Source organism: Tursiops truncatus, chromosome 10, assembly GCF_011762595.2.
Source record: "Tursiops truncatus isolate mTurTru1 chromosome 10, mTurTru1.mat.Y, whole genome shotgun sequence".
NCBI classification, from domain to species: domain Eukaryota; kingdom Metazoa; phylum Chordata; class Mammalia; order Artiodactyla; family Delphinidae; genus Tursiops; species Tursiops truncatus.
In genome coordinates this window covers 69,121,999-69,136,244 of record NC_047043.1, presented here as the reverse complement: position 1 = coordinate 69,136,244, position 14,246 = coordinate 69,121,999, and the positions used below count along the sequence as shown (strand labels likewise).

General features: G+C 44.0%; 1 long non-coding RNA gene across 1 annotated transcript in view; it reads right to left on the bottom strand.

Moving 5' to 3' along the window:
* LOC109552183 (uncharacterized) overlaps window positions 1-14,246 on the bottom strand; it is an 81,549-nt gene that overhangs the window by 53,934 nt on the left and 13,369 nt on the right. Inside the window, exon 3 of the long non-coding RNA XR_004528578.2 lies at window positions 6,498-6,664. This is a non-coding gene — a long non-coding RNA (uncharacterized lncRNA). The remainder of the gene's footprint in view (window positions 1-6,497; window positions 6,665-14,246) is intronic.

Sequence of the window (14,246 nt, the reverse complement as noted above, 5' to 3'; positions counted from 1 at the left end):
TGAGCTCACTGGTAAATTTTTCTGTACAGTAAATACTGAGATACAAAGTAAAACTTCTACGTTATAGAATATATATATTTTCAAAGTTCATGCAGGAAATGCACGCTTCCAATATGGAAAAAAAAATCCTCAACATAATTAGATAATTTTTTCAGTGCTTAATTATAATACGTCCACATGACAATATCATATTTTGCTTTTTATAATGCTCACAACTTCATTTTTTTTTTTTTTTTTTTTTTTGTATTTTTGCGGTACGCGGGCCTCTCGCTGTTGTGGCCTCTCCCGTTGCGGAACACAGGCTCCGGACGCGCAGGCTCAGCGGCCATGGCTCACGGGCCCAGCCGCTCTGCGGCACATGGGATCTTCCCGGACCGGGGCACGAACCCGTGTCCCCTGCATTGGCAGGCGGACTCTCAACCACTGCGCCACCAGGGAAGCCCACAACTTCATTTTTGACATCCTCCCCTAGCCAGTTTCTGAATCTCTCTTTTACAGAGGAAAGAGCAGGTAGAGCTAGTTCATAATCCTAGCTCTACCAATCCCTAGCTGCACGACTCTCAGCAAGGCCCTCTCTGAGCCTCAGTTTCTTCATGTGTAAAATGGAAATAATATCTATTTCCCAGTGCTATTGAAGGATTAAATGAGATGCATCTAGCACAGTGCGAAGCACACAAAAGATGCTGAAAAATATTAACTCCCTCCCCTCAATTATCAATTCTATGCATTTAGAGACAATGGAATTAGCACCTGTGTTTAGAGATGCAGCTTAAATCCACACCATAACTACAATAGGAATCTACAATGATTCCAACAAGACCCAGGTCTACATGTCAAAATCCAGATATTCCTTGAAGGTCATCTAGGGCCTACTGCAAACCCCATTCCAAGAAGTAGAGCCTGGACAGTCCCTTTAGAGTGAACAACCCACTTTGTATGTCCTAGCACCCTCCTACTCCCTGGAGGGGTTTGGGATTGTTCCTTTTCTACCCTGATGGACCTCTGTATATTTTTCAGCCAGAACAGGGGCTCACAGTCAGGGAGAACAGCTTCTGTTCCATAATTCCTTTTCCTGCCTCATTATCCAATCCATTTTTATGAAGCTTCATGGCATAAAGTGACAATGAATTAAATGATTATTGCTTATTTGATTATATCACAACTCAGGTAACAATTATTTCTTGAGCACATGGGATCTGAGTCTGACTTTGTAAAAGTGAGTTTCCTTTCCTCCCCCTTCTTGACCCTTTCTTCCTTCCTTCCTCTCCTTATGCTATTGAATGGCATGCATCCCTTGCTTTGCCTCTAGCTCTCTATCCATGCCAGTGGCAGGGGATAAAGTGGAGAGAGTATGGTGGCATCTTGCCTGTTTACTGGTCATGTCTCTACATCTTTCCCTTGACCTTGCCACCCCAGAATGTCCATACAGAGTCTGGCAAAGAAGCCAGATACCCAGTCCCACGTTACAACCTTCATTAGTGACTTATCCTTATGCTGAGGAAGTCTGATATAAACAGGCCAAACCAGAGCAATCCCCACAGGAGCTTTAGGCGAGATCACAGGTCAGGATACATGGGGAGGATGGGTGCATAGGGACAACCTAGAACTGACTTGACCATACCCTGTGTTCCAGAATGTCTGTCTGTTCATCTGTGTTTCTTGGCTTGACAAGACCAGTGGGATGACCTTACTATTTCTACTGGGTATTTCAGAAAGCAGTCAAAAAACATTTGGCAAGTGAAGCTCAGTCCCAACTCGACGTACTGAAAGACCTGATCTATGTGATTCATCCCTTGAGAGAAATTTACTGAATACCTCTTATGCGTCAGGCATTGCACGTGGGGCTGGGAGACCCTTGTCCATGGTACATTCCCCTGCCTGACTCTCTCAAATCCACAGTCACGCCTATTTCTACTGCAGTGATAAAGATTGAAATTCTAGTTTATAAACTAATAAAAGCTGTCATTTATTGAGCATTTATAATATTTCAGACACTATGCCAAGTACTTTGTCTACTTATACATCATTTCATGTAAGCCTCATTTAAGCCCCTTGAGATAGGTACTTTATCTTCATTTTAACAGATGCAGAAAATGGGTTATAGAGAGGTTGAATAACTTGGCCACAGACACACAGGTAGCAGGTAGAGATGCCAGGAAATGTGCTTTCAGTTTATGCCTGCAATGACCACCTGATTCTCCTGTCTCAGAGATCCCATTTCTCTTCAATACTAAAATTATAAGGATCCTCTTAATCTTAGGGATTCTCATCTCTTTCTAAGTTCTGCTTAAGAGACTTATTTCTCTCAGAATCTCTATTTTTCTAGGTTTCTTCCTAGATCCTTTTCCCATCCTTGAGTTATTTCTCCTCCAAACCTTCTCTTCACTAAAGCAGGATGGGTTTCGGTAACTCATGGGTAATCTTATTCTTAACAAAAACCATGATGGTTCTTTATATAGGATTTCCAGAAACTGAAGAACATTCTTTTGCTAATCAGCTTCTTGACCACAACAGGTTCTGTGCAGGTATGCCTTTTGAAACAACGAACTGGCAGTTCAAAAATGGCTTAAATCAAATCCCACACAAGCAAGCATAGTTTTACACCCTGAGATCATTCTGTTGTCTGTCCTCTCTGCTTTGCGTAGAGGCATTCAGAACCTCTAGCCTGGGGGGTTTCCATAAGTCACCCTCACACAAAAGGATGACACTTGAAAATCACTCTGGCTCTGCTTCATCTGTTACCTGGCTTTCAAGGTAAAGAGGGGGAGAAAAGGAGGGGAAACAAATCATCATTGATTCATTTCAAGGCACGTAAGCAGAAAAGTCAGACTCCTCCCATTGCCAAGTATGGGACAGAATTAAATCTGAAGCCTAATCTTAAATCTGATAAAATGGCACTCATAAGCCCATCTGTTTGTGAGGAAAACACAGTCCATCGAGATGCCCCCAGAAGCGCATAAATTCTCCGATGCCCAAAGTAAGAGTGTGTTATAAAGATCTAATTTTTTCCCTTGTCTATGGGTCTAGCCTAACTGACCCCCACCCACCACCAAAAAACAAAACAAAGCAAAACCTCACAGTAGTTCACTTGTTAGTCCCAGCTCCATTTATCTATGGGACAGCTTGAAACAAGGGCAAGTTTTGCCCCATTAATCATATACAGGTTACTGTATTTATTATTTTCTTTACGAATCCAGTTTTAATACACTTGTCCATCTCCATGGAGCCTGCCACTGTGTCTAATAGCCTTTGATAGTCCCAGGTCACAGGGCACCTCGTTTCCAATTTTTGCGTTATCCTTCCAGCATGGCATAGGAGGGACATCTGTAGTCTTTGGGAATTAGCAGCCTAATAGAATTCCAAAGTGTGTGTGTGTGTGTGTGTGTGTGTGTGTGTGTGTGTGAATGAAAATGATTTTCTCCATCCAATAGCGTAATATCTTGGTTTAATGTTACCCATGTAGGGAAACAGGAAAGAAATTAATGGATGAATTTACTATCACAGTTATTATCAGGTAACCACAAGCCCAGCTCTGGTTTCATGACCAGTACTAAATCTACACTTGGCAGGGTTTCATCACCAATGGGAAATCTGACAAGCAGGCAGAGAAACCAATAGTATTTTAAAATGTTTTTTGAATTACCCTTTCAATATTCAAAAATCAGTTTACCTAAAACATAGTAAATCTTATCTTCTGCACAAACTTGTACTCATGACTTATTTCCCATACGCGTGGTAAATTAGCAAAGCATGCTCTACATTTGCTGACCTTTAATAAAGATAAATTCTCCAGGGGGATAGGAATGAGCTCTCCTTTGAAAATCCATTCCTGGGTTTCTTCTGGCCTGGAATGCAAACTGGGTGCTCTCACATTTACAAGCAATTGTTTGTGAGGGCCCCTAATCATAAAAATAAATCAAAGGGGAAGTCCTATATCTTTATAGAGAGAGCCTTGAATTAGCATAATGCTATACTGATTAGAAAAGGAAAACATATTTTTCTTAATTTTCTCTCTCTCTCTCTCTTTCTCTCTCTCTCTCTCTCTCTCTCTCTCTCTCTCTCTCTCTCTCTCTATATATATATATATATTTCCCCGCCCCCCCCCACCCCCCAGTGAAGTCTGGCTGAAAGATCTCCTTACACATTAAGTGAATCCAGTGGGGAATTAGTCTGGCTGGAATGCTTGCTGGAGTTTTGATAATGAAACTGCTGCTGTGGCTGCATTTTGTGAGTTTCCTGTTGGGTCTTCACACACACAAGAAGTCACCTAAAGAAATAACTTGAGGGCTAGTAAAGCGCAACAACAAAAGGACCCTCAAAAGGACTCAGAGCTTGAAAGTTGCAGGATATATTTGCATTAGTTGTTTATTTGAGTTTTATGTCACTTCTCTGATGTAGATGCTCCAAGAATTGGTTTTCATGTTTTACAAGGGAGCAAACTGGCTGAAAGGGGACCAGCGGCTTGTTCCAGACCAGCTCTACCAGTGGTGACAGAATCACAGTTAGAACCTTGGTCTCTCATCACAGATGTCTCAAACACACAGAGGAGGTCTTTGCAATCCAGCAAAAAGGGACAACCATCTGTCTAATGCATCTTAGTATCCCCAGCTTGTAGTCTGGAATAAGCGCTCAGAAAACAGTTGCTAAATAAATGAAAGAAGCAGCAATTTGCAAAGAGGAGAAAAAAGCAATTATGGCCATGGTGTGCCACGTTCTTAAGCCTCTCCTCCATCTACCGCAGCCTAACTCATCGTCACTCACATGGCTAGTTTAAGGAAAGCATGACTGGCCTGGTGTGTTGTGGACTTTGTTATAAAACACAGACCTGCTGTTTCAAAACTGTCTTCCAATGTCCGATTCTCAGGCTTCAGGCACTCACTCATGTGCACTGCATGTGAACCATCAGTGACACTGACATGGACCAAGCTGGGAGCTGTAATACTCATCAGCACTTACTTCCAACAGCATTTGCATTCAGCCAAACAGAAGCGCTAAAACACATTCGCACCTAAGTGACTATAGGTCCGTCAGTTAAATGTCAACAGGAAGTATCAGACAGGGATTAACATATTACAAACTCTAAGCAAAAAATCACTCAGATTTCATGGGTCTTCAAGGTGGGAGAAACAATAGCTATTTTCTATTATTATTTATGGCTCAAGAATATGTAATATGTGATGCCATTTCTTGAAAGGGCCTCAGGTCAAACACTCTAGAAACTGAACTCTGTGCAGTAGATACTATAATGGGCTGGAATTTTCATTATTAATATATTTCATGTGTCAGGATGGAAGTTTGAAGCTCTTTACCTGACATTGGTTCCATTTTCGTTATTAGTGTATTGCTAACCCCATTACCTAAGAGTAACGCTATTAGGTAATGAACCATAAGGGAAAGGTGGGTTGTACAAATAAAGAAAGGTATCCTGGGATGAACTATTCCTCCATTTAAATATAAACTGAAACAATCCACTCCTTTTTCCAACCTCTAGACCATAGTCAAATGTTTTTTTAAAAAAATGACTTGTAACAAAGATTATTTTAAATAAGCATGTCCTTGCTCAACAGTCGAAAGCTTTGGCTGTACCACCCATTCATGCTCATGTCCTATATTCCGGGCGTGAGCTAAGAATATTATAACTCACGTACAAACCTCTCCCTGGCCCACCATTAGAATTTTAAGTCCCAGGTGAAGACTAGCTCTCTAGTTGAGTACAAATTTCAGCTGGATTTGGAAAAATCCTTTAAATAGATTTTTATTGGTTTTTAAGAACAGGGTTATTTTGTGTTAATAATGGGCATACATTAGGCTTTAGATAATTGCTTTATGTAACTTAGAGTTTTGGCTTTCAGCTAAATAAACACTCTGTGTGTTCACAGGTGTATTGTCCTCAAGGGCACTCCGCCTTTCAGGGTGGCAGCTGTTGCCAAGGTGTTGCTGATACAGCCCAGTATAATTTATTGGAAACAGGTGCTAGCTCATGATGAAGATAGACAGGAAACTAAAGCAGACAACATGTTTAACCACCATTAAAAAAGTTCAGGTTCAGAGAGACAATGTGTCTGAGATGTTTGGGGGATGTTGCCAGCATCCCAGTGCAAGTTTAAAAGCTCCTGCGGATCAGCATAAGGAAGAAATTGTACATGAATTTCAAGCAGCCCAGCCTAATGAGTGCCTGATGCTATGCTGCCAGATTTAATTGATTACATGAAAAATTTTTAGTTTGTGTAAGGCTAGCAAAAAATTATGAAATACTTTCCTAAGCTAATTGTTAAAGATTACTTTCAAATGAGGTAATAACTGTTACTTTTCAATGATCTGGACAGTGGATTAGGCCATAATATGTTTTCTTTATGCTCAGAGTATTTGTTTTGGATTCTGTGTGTGGATCCTTGAGTGTTGGGAAAAGCCCAGGATTCATGTCCACAGGGCATTGGTACAGGTTAGGGCAATGAGACCGGAGACGGGATTTAGAACCATGAGATACAGATGCTCACCCTCTTTCTTTGGATATTACTCTGCTATGGAGCCAGTCAGCAGGCTTGGGGGTGGCTGCCACATTCAGTCTTCTAGCCCCATGGATGAGTGGGAATGGCCTGAAGTCTCCTCACTCTGGGAGTGGGCCGTGGGGGGCAGGGTTTGCCTCAGGGCTACCTCTTACTCCCTAGTAAAAAGAGGAGACAAATCAACTCACGCACTGTAAGACATTCGCCCTGTGAAGAGGCATTTGTATATTTTCCCAACTAATCTCCAGTCTAATCGGCATGCTTCATAATACACATGTGCCATAAATATGCATACTAAATACAGCTGAAAAAGAAGTTGCTAAGAGTGCGTGCACAGTTTTTCAACCTCAAAAACCTAAATATCTTGGCCATTTACATGTTTAAAAAATACCCACAGGCATTAGACCACATTACGGACTAATGGCCTGCCAAATTTCATTTTTGGGAAAAGATTCTACGTTTGAGTTACAACACACGAGTGTAAAAAGAGCAACTGAAACAACAAAATTTGGTTAAAAACATTTCTTGACCCCCCAGGCTCAGCCCCCGTGTGCCAAAAATGTTGACAAAAATTTATACCAACACCAGCGGGCATGCACAGTTTAATATCTACTTTATGTGAAAAATCATTGACAATTTAATGCTTGCATTAATTTGAAAGAATTTTATGCAGTAGGTAGAAACTTTTACATTACCATCCCTAATCTCTACCAGCCGTCTTGTTCCCTTCTCAAAGGGAAAGTGACTGACAGGGCTGAAAAAACCAAATCTGCTGAAGGGCCCGGCCAGCTGCTTTTATCACCCTTCCAACAGCCCCAGCCCGGCCTGAGATGCAGGAATTCGGTTTGCATGCTGCTCAGAGGTTTAGCATAGGAAAGCAAATAGCTGATGTAAAAATAAACCTTTATTTAAAAAAAAACTTTATAAGGCCCCTTTATTTAGAGGGAGAGTCACTCAAATAAATACACCGTTAACAAACTTCTATAATGAATAATAATATATACTGTAGCAAGTGATGAAATGGAATCCCACAAAACAAGTGCTGAAATCCGATGATTGATTATCAAGCCTATAGGATAAATAAACCTTCTCCAATTAATAGCGAGTCTCGGGGATGAGTTTCTGGAGAAATGTCCTGCAAGGAAAAGCACCAGTTGCAGACAGTCAAATTTTGAATTCAGCTGGACTGGGCTGAAACGTGGCTCTCTTTCCAGTGTCATTACGAGCTTGGGGTGTCACAGTGAGATGAGTCCAACGCACTGATGGAGAAATATGTTTTCTCCATCTGAGCTAATGAATTACCTGGGCCATTTGGGACCCACGTGTCTAACTATCAGAAGAAGCTATTTTTAATTTATGAAAAAGGGAATTGAAAATCGACCTGGTTTCCTTGAATGTGTTTCTTGCCAACAAACCAATGAAAGCACCCATTCAGAAATTTTTATTCTCTAGCTTTGGTTTTCTAACTTTGCATCCTTATTCTTCTTTCCGAGTCAATGCAGATAGCCCAGTCAGAAGTTTCTTATTGATTTTGGAAGGGAACTGACTTCATGTTGCTAACCAGCCATGATCTGATGTCTCGGCAGCAGAGTTATGGGGAATAACAGCTAATGTGAAATCCCAGATGGCCAGCTATGCTCCTACAATCTCCCTCCACATCATTTAGCAGGGTCTTCATTTTGAAGCAATGGATGAAATATCTATCCAGGGGTTGCATGAATGCCGCTTTGTGACTGTGCTTTATCCTTGATCTTCAAATAGGGACGTTTCCACTGAAACAACCATATGTGTTAGACTAGAGCTATGGACGTCAGGGAGAATAAACCTTACATATCTATTGCTCCATCCATCCATCCATCCAACCACCCATTCAATCTAATTGTGTCCTGTTTGCTCAGTTTCTTCTTATAAGGACAGCCTTACGCCTACTCTCTTCTAGGGTGGTGTATTAGGCGTGTCTTTTTATTTTGATTCTTTGACATCTTGGGGCCTTGTTGACACTGGAAGGGACTGCTCCTCCACAGGTTCCTAGCTATGGTAAACAACCCATCAGAGAATGCACCTTTACGGCAAATCAACCAGTGTGAAGCCCATACCTCAACCACTTCTCACACTGGGGCCACTATCCTCCTGCCCTAATCACCCCAGGGGCCAAGTATCAGACAACTAAGGACAGCCCCAGTGCCCCAGAGTTCACCAAGATTATTCAAAGTAGCCAATCCAAAACCCACTTAGCTTCCTTACCCTGCTTCACATTCCTTCCCATGGAAACACCAATAAACTTTCTTGCCCACTTTTTCTCCTCACTCCCTCTGCCTCCTGACTGACACTGGTGCTTCCCTATGTAGCCCTGCCTGGTATGGCATATCCCCTCCTCTTGGGAACTGTAAGTAACAAACTATCTTTTCAATGGCAGTTGTGTCCTCATTTTCTTCATCATACCTGAATAATAATGAAACCTACATTTCCAAACAGGTGGGATAAATACATATAGTTTCCTTCAGAGCCTCAAAGAAGTTCTGGTAGAATGGAACAAGTCCTGAAATCAGAGGTCAAGAAACCTAGTCCTGGCTACATCATATGCATAACTGAGCGGTTTGGGCCAAGCCATTTGACCTTGCTAAGGTTCAGTTTCCACTTTCATCAACATGGACAATTCCCATTTTGCTAGATTTTTATAAAGGTCACACAGGGTTGCATACATGAAAGACACAGGCATGTGATAGGAACAGAATTGAATCTGTTATTATACCCTTAAGAATCTTGTTCTTTCTTGCTCAAGTTTTATAAACACTGCCCCCCTTGGGACACTCTCCCTGTGCATTTTGCCGGTGGGGACCACAGGGGCCCATTTTTATGCTCTGAATGAGTAGTAGAGTTCAGGATAGTGGCTGAGAGCCCAGAAAGTCCAGTCAGATTTCTTGGGGTGACTGCACACCTCACTGACTGGTGGTCATCGGGAAGTTACTATGCTTCTCTGGGCCTTGGTTTCCTGATCTGTAAAATGAAGATAAAATTCCCTACTTCATAGGATTGTTTTGAAGATAAAGTGAGTAACACACTTAGAAAATAGTGGGTGTTCTGTGAATATGAGTAAGTAGGAATAAAAGCAGGTATGGGGTAGTAACAGTATTACAGGTAGAAGTACAAGCAGACCGCTCACGACTGCGAATCACAATATGCTCCTTCGGTTGCCAAGATGCCGTTTCTTGGGTCAACTGCCTCATAGGCAATGGGGCAGCTGGTTTAACCAGACTACTTTTGACATAGACATGACACACCTCTTAGCTAAGTCTAGAACTCAAAGATTATATGTTGATAGAACTTCAGGCTTACACCATTTTACTGTTATGAATGAGATTTTAAAAAGCAGCACCAAGTCCTGCAGGTTTATGAAATGACTATACTGGAACATCTGAACAAGTTTTTAAGAAAACCTGATATTTGAGCTGAGTTTAACTGAGGCCACTTTGAGCCAGGCTGTCCTTCCATTCAATTATGAAAGCTGAGCTTCTTCTCCCTTGCTCACTGCTCAATTCTTTTTCCCCTCAAGCAACTTTCTCCTGGTAGATATCTTTGAAGTATGCTGGGCAATAACGATAAATAGTTCTCATAAATACTGGAATAATAACCAACAGATAAACAACTGAAATGTGTAAACGCTGATTGTAGCAGAAGCTCATGGACTTCAGAGTTAACCTGACCTGCTTTTGAATTTACACTCCCATACATTTGCACGACATTTGCCTTCCCTGAGCCTTGTTTGCACCTCAATAGAAGGATAGTAGCAGGCTGAGCTTGCAGGGTTATAACGCCCGGCCGCATAAGAACAGCAACCACGACAGTTAATACTCATGGAGCACTTACCACTAGCCAGGCACTGTATTAATTCATTTTAACCCAAGCAACAACCCTGAGGTGGTTATTATTATTATCATCATCACAGTATACAGCTGAAATTCCTCAGGCACAGAGAGGTAAGGTGACAGCTGCAGCCCGGATATGAACCCAGGAGGCCTGGGCTGGAGCCTGTGTCCTTATCCACCCAACTATGGGGTCTCCCACAAATATCTCCTCAGAGTGGTCAGTGCACATTTTTCTTGGTTTCAAGTTGCTTTGGGGGCCCCTCTGGCACAAGGAGTGTGAAGACCCCTCCCATCCCATCCGACCTTTTCCTCTCATGGCTCCACTGCCACCCACCCTCACTGCTAAGCCCCTTCTGTCATCAGCTCGTATCTCTAGAAACACAACACTCCCTACATTTTCAAATTCAGGCTTTGGGAGCTGGTGAAAATGGGGGAGTCCAAAAGGCCAGGGAGGGAGACGGCTGCCTAGAGAAGGGGCCCAGGGAAACTTGGAAGCAAGGCCAGTATGAGTCAATCAGTCAGCAAGTATTTATTTAGTGCTAGGCAGCTCGGGGGATACAGAGAAATTATAAGACGCCATCCGGTCCCTGGCTGGATTTCTGGCCGGGTTCCCCGAATAAGAACCAGGCCCGGAGCTGGGGCCTGTCCAGCCCGTGGAAAGCTGCCATGGTTTGTGAGGCGGGCTGCCCCGAGGAGCAGCCCCCAGGGCTGGGTAAGAGCAGGAGTCCCTGTCCCCATAACGCCACACACCAGGAGCGAGTCATCTCACCACCCTGGACCTCGGTTTTCACAATGTAATCTGGGAATCATACCAGGACTTGCCCAGTCAGGTGTGGCCAGGTATGGATAAACTGAGGCATGGAAAGTGTTTAGCCCAGGGCCGGCACATAGTACGCTCAACACATGTGGTTTCCTACTAAGGGGCGAGGACTGCACAAGATGGTAGAAGGAGGTGTGTTCTGGAAGCCCTCTGTGCCCCGCCTCACATCCCCAGTCACTGCTGTGGCAGCTGCTCAGCCCGGGTGTACCTGACAGTGCTTCTCCCACATTCTGCCCGGGGGCTCCCCTGACAAGGTAGGGGTGGTAGTGGGAGAGACTGAAAACCTTTGGGGATCCTTGACCAGCAGGGGACAGAGCTGGTGGAGGAACACTCCCCCTTCCATCCTTCAGGTGGGCAATACTGAGGTGTGTTCCACAGGCAACTCCAAGGGTCTGGCTGGACGGGATCAAGCCCACCACGGAGGCAGCCGGAACACACCTCATATTTGCTTTTCCCCTGTCCTGCTGTCCTTCCCGCTCCTCCCACCTGTTCCCTGGGACCACTCTCCAGAATGAGCCCCCTTTCTCAGACTCTGCTTTCTGTGGAGGAAGGTGGAGGGAAGTGGGTGTGATTTCACGGTGTAGCAAAATGGTCAAAAGTTGGATCAGACATGGGTTGGGTCACACCTGGCTCTCCCAGCACTGGCCGTGTGACAGAAACCAAATGTCCCTGATCCTGTGTTTTGCCATCAGTAAAATGGGGCTATGGATAGTCCTGGCCTCATGCGGTTCTTTTGAAGATTGGAGGAAAGAATGCACAGAAAGTACTTAGCCTGTGCCTGGTGCAGAGAGCTGGGTTCTCCAGAAGCAGAACCTGAGAGCAGGATTCATGGGAAAGTGATTATTGGGAGGCCATCCCAGGAAAAACCAGAGGAAAGTGGGAGAGGGAGGGGAAGGAAGCTAAGCAAGGATATCAAGCAGTTACAACAAGGGTAATACTGACTAAATCCCTAAGGAGCTTTGGAGACAATGTGGACACACCCCAGAGGGAGGCGGCATCTCACTGCATGTGATAAAACACGTGGACTCCAGCAGGCTAAGGGCAGCACCGAGAAAGAGACGTGGGCACAGGCTTTGGGAGGCACACTGGACGCTGTGTGCAGAAAAGGAATAAAGGAAGGAAATGATAATGGGATCCAAGGAAATACGGCAGACACTGACCATGTCAGCCATAGCATACTAGTGGTGGTGGTGTTAGGGTTATTATAGTTTTGTTTTTTAAAGAAAAGCCTTCTGGAATAACAGAAAAGCCACGCTTTAGAGCATGTGAAGCACCAGTTTCCCTCAGGCCTTTCCTTCCTGGAATTCATCTTCCCTAAAGTTCACACAGTAATGGCCTCTCCTCTGAAGTACCAGCATTCTGCCATGGGCCCCCTGCCATCTGTCAACAGAAGTTCAAGGATTTCCCAGTCCCCCAGGGCATCAGGAGGGCTGCCTTGAGATGCTCCGAGGATGGAAGCAGTCATGCTTTCTCTCTCTCTCTGAAGTTTCACACACTAGATTCTCTCTAGGTCTCTGGTAAAAACTGAGCTGGAGGTGGGGGGCTGGGGCTGGGCAAGAAGTGCAGCAGGGGGACCAGGTTGGAGCTGGAGGTAGTTGGAGTCTTTCAGGGAAGAGGTGATGTGGTCTCAACACAGGCAGGGGTGGGAGGAAGAGGATCAAGGGGGTAGACTTCAAAGTTATTCACTGATCGGTTGGATAGGAAGAGATGAAACAGACGGGAAGCATTGAGGACGATGCCCCGGCTGCCATGTTTTCCACTTGAGCAAATGAGGAGATGGTGGTGACATTCACTCGGATGGAAAACCAGAGGAGGAGCAGGTTTAGTACTGAAAGAGAAGAACAGTTCGGGGCCCTTTTTACTTGAAATATATGAGAGACAGGCAAATAAAACTGTCGTTAGGCAGATGGCTCTGGGGGTCGGCAGCTCAGGAAAGGCAACTTGGTAAAGCTACACATTGGAGTTCTGAAAAGAGTCTGAGCTAGATAGGACCTACCCCCGTGGAGGAGCAAACCTGTGGTGCAGCCTGGCCCATAGTGGGACCTGAGGGATGAGCATGACTGCAAGACACCTTTGACTACCATCTCTGTAGCTAAGAGCCTGGACTTGCTCTACATTGCTCCCTCCAAAGTTCTTCCACAATCTCCTGGCAATGGAGTATTTAAAAAATATTGTTGACAAGGCATCCCCTTGGGAGAATGTGCTCAGGGAAGGGGGAGAGGGCGGCTACCACTCTCCCTGCTCCCCAGCTTCTCCCACCACCACTTTTCCCCTGACACTGCGAGGCAGAATGGCCCTTCTTGGGTCTCTCTGGCAGAGAGCTCAGGTACTGCTTCCCTTCATGTAGTGAACGCTTTCAAATTCTTTAGCATCTCTGTGACTCTCAAGACCTGGTTAACCTCTTTTGTTACTATCTTGGAGCTCTATTACTTTTCTTAAAATCATTGATCTCAGCTTATAATTATCCTCTCCTTCATCTCATTACTTGGCCATCTTGCCTACTATATTTTAAGCTCTGCTTTTGCTCACCATCAGATCCCCAGGGCCTTGCATGGTGCTTTCTGGTAGAAATTCAATAACTATTTATTGAATGAATGAGTCTCTCCTCGTTCCTTCTCTAGTCTTGAAAACTTAGGTCCCAAACTAAGAATAAAGATTCTCAACAGTATAAACCATGCTGCTTCCTTATTGTTCTAATTAAAATCACACCCAAAGCATCTACTACTTCTCTTCCCAGTTTCTCTGTTCGGATGTGTGTGCCGTGGCATTCTTGGTTTCCAATGTGTTCCGAGTTTCCTGCTGGGCAGCTCGGAGGCCTACCTCTCCTCAGGTAGCCTGATGAAGCCTGTAGGCTTTCTCAGTAGCTTTGGATACGGATAGTCAACGCTAATCCACTGCTCAGTTGTCAGAGCCTGAAGAAACTTTAATTACAGAACACATGAATATCACAGAAGATGTTTCTAAGCTTTTCAAACTATAGGTCTCATCTGGAAAATTTCAAAAATGTTGTCCATGTGGTATATTCCATGTTACATAACCCATGCCCAACACCCT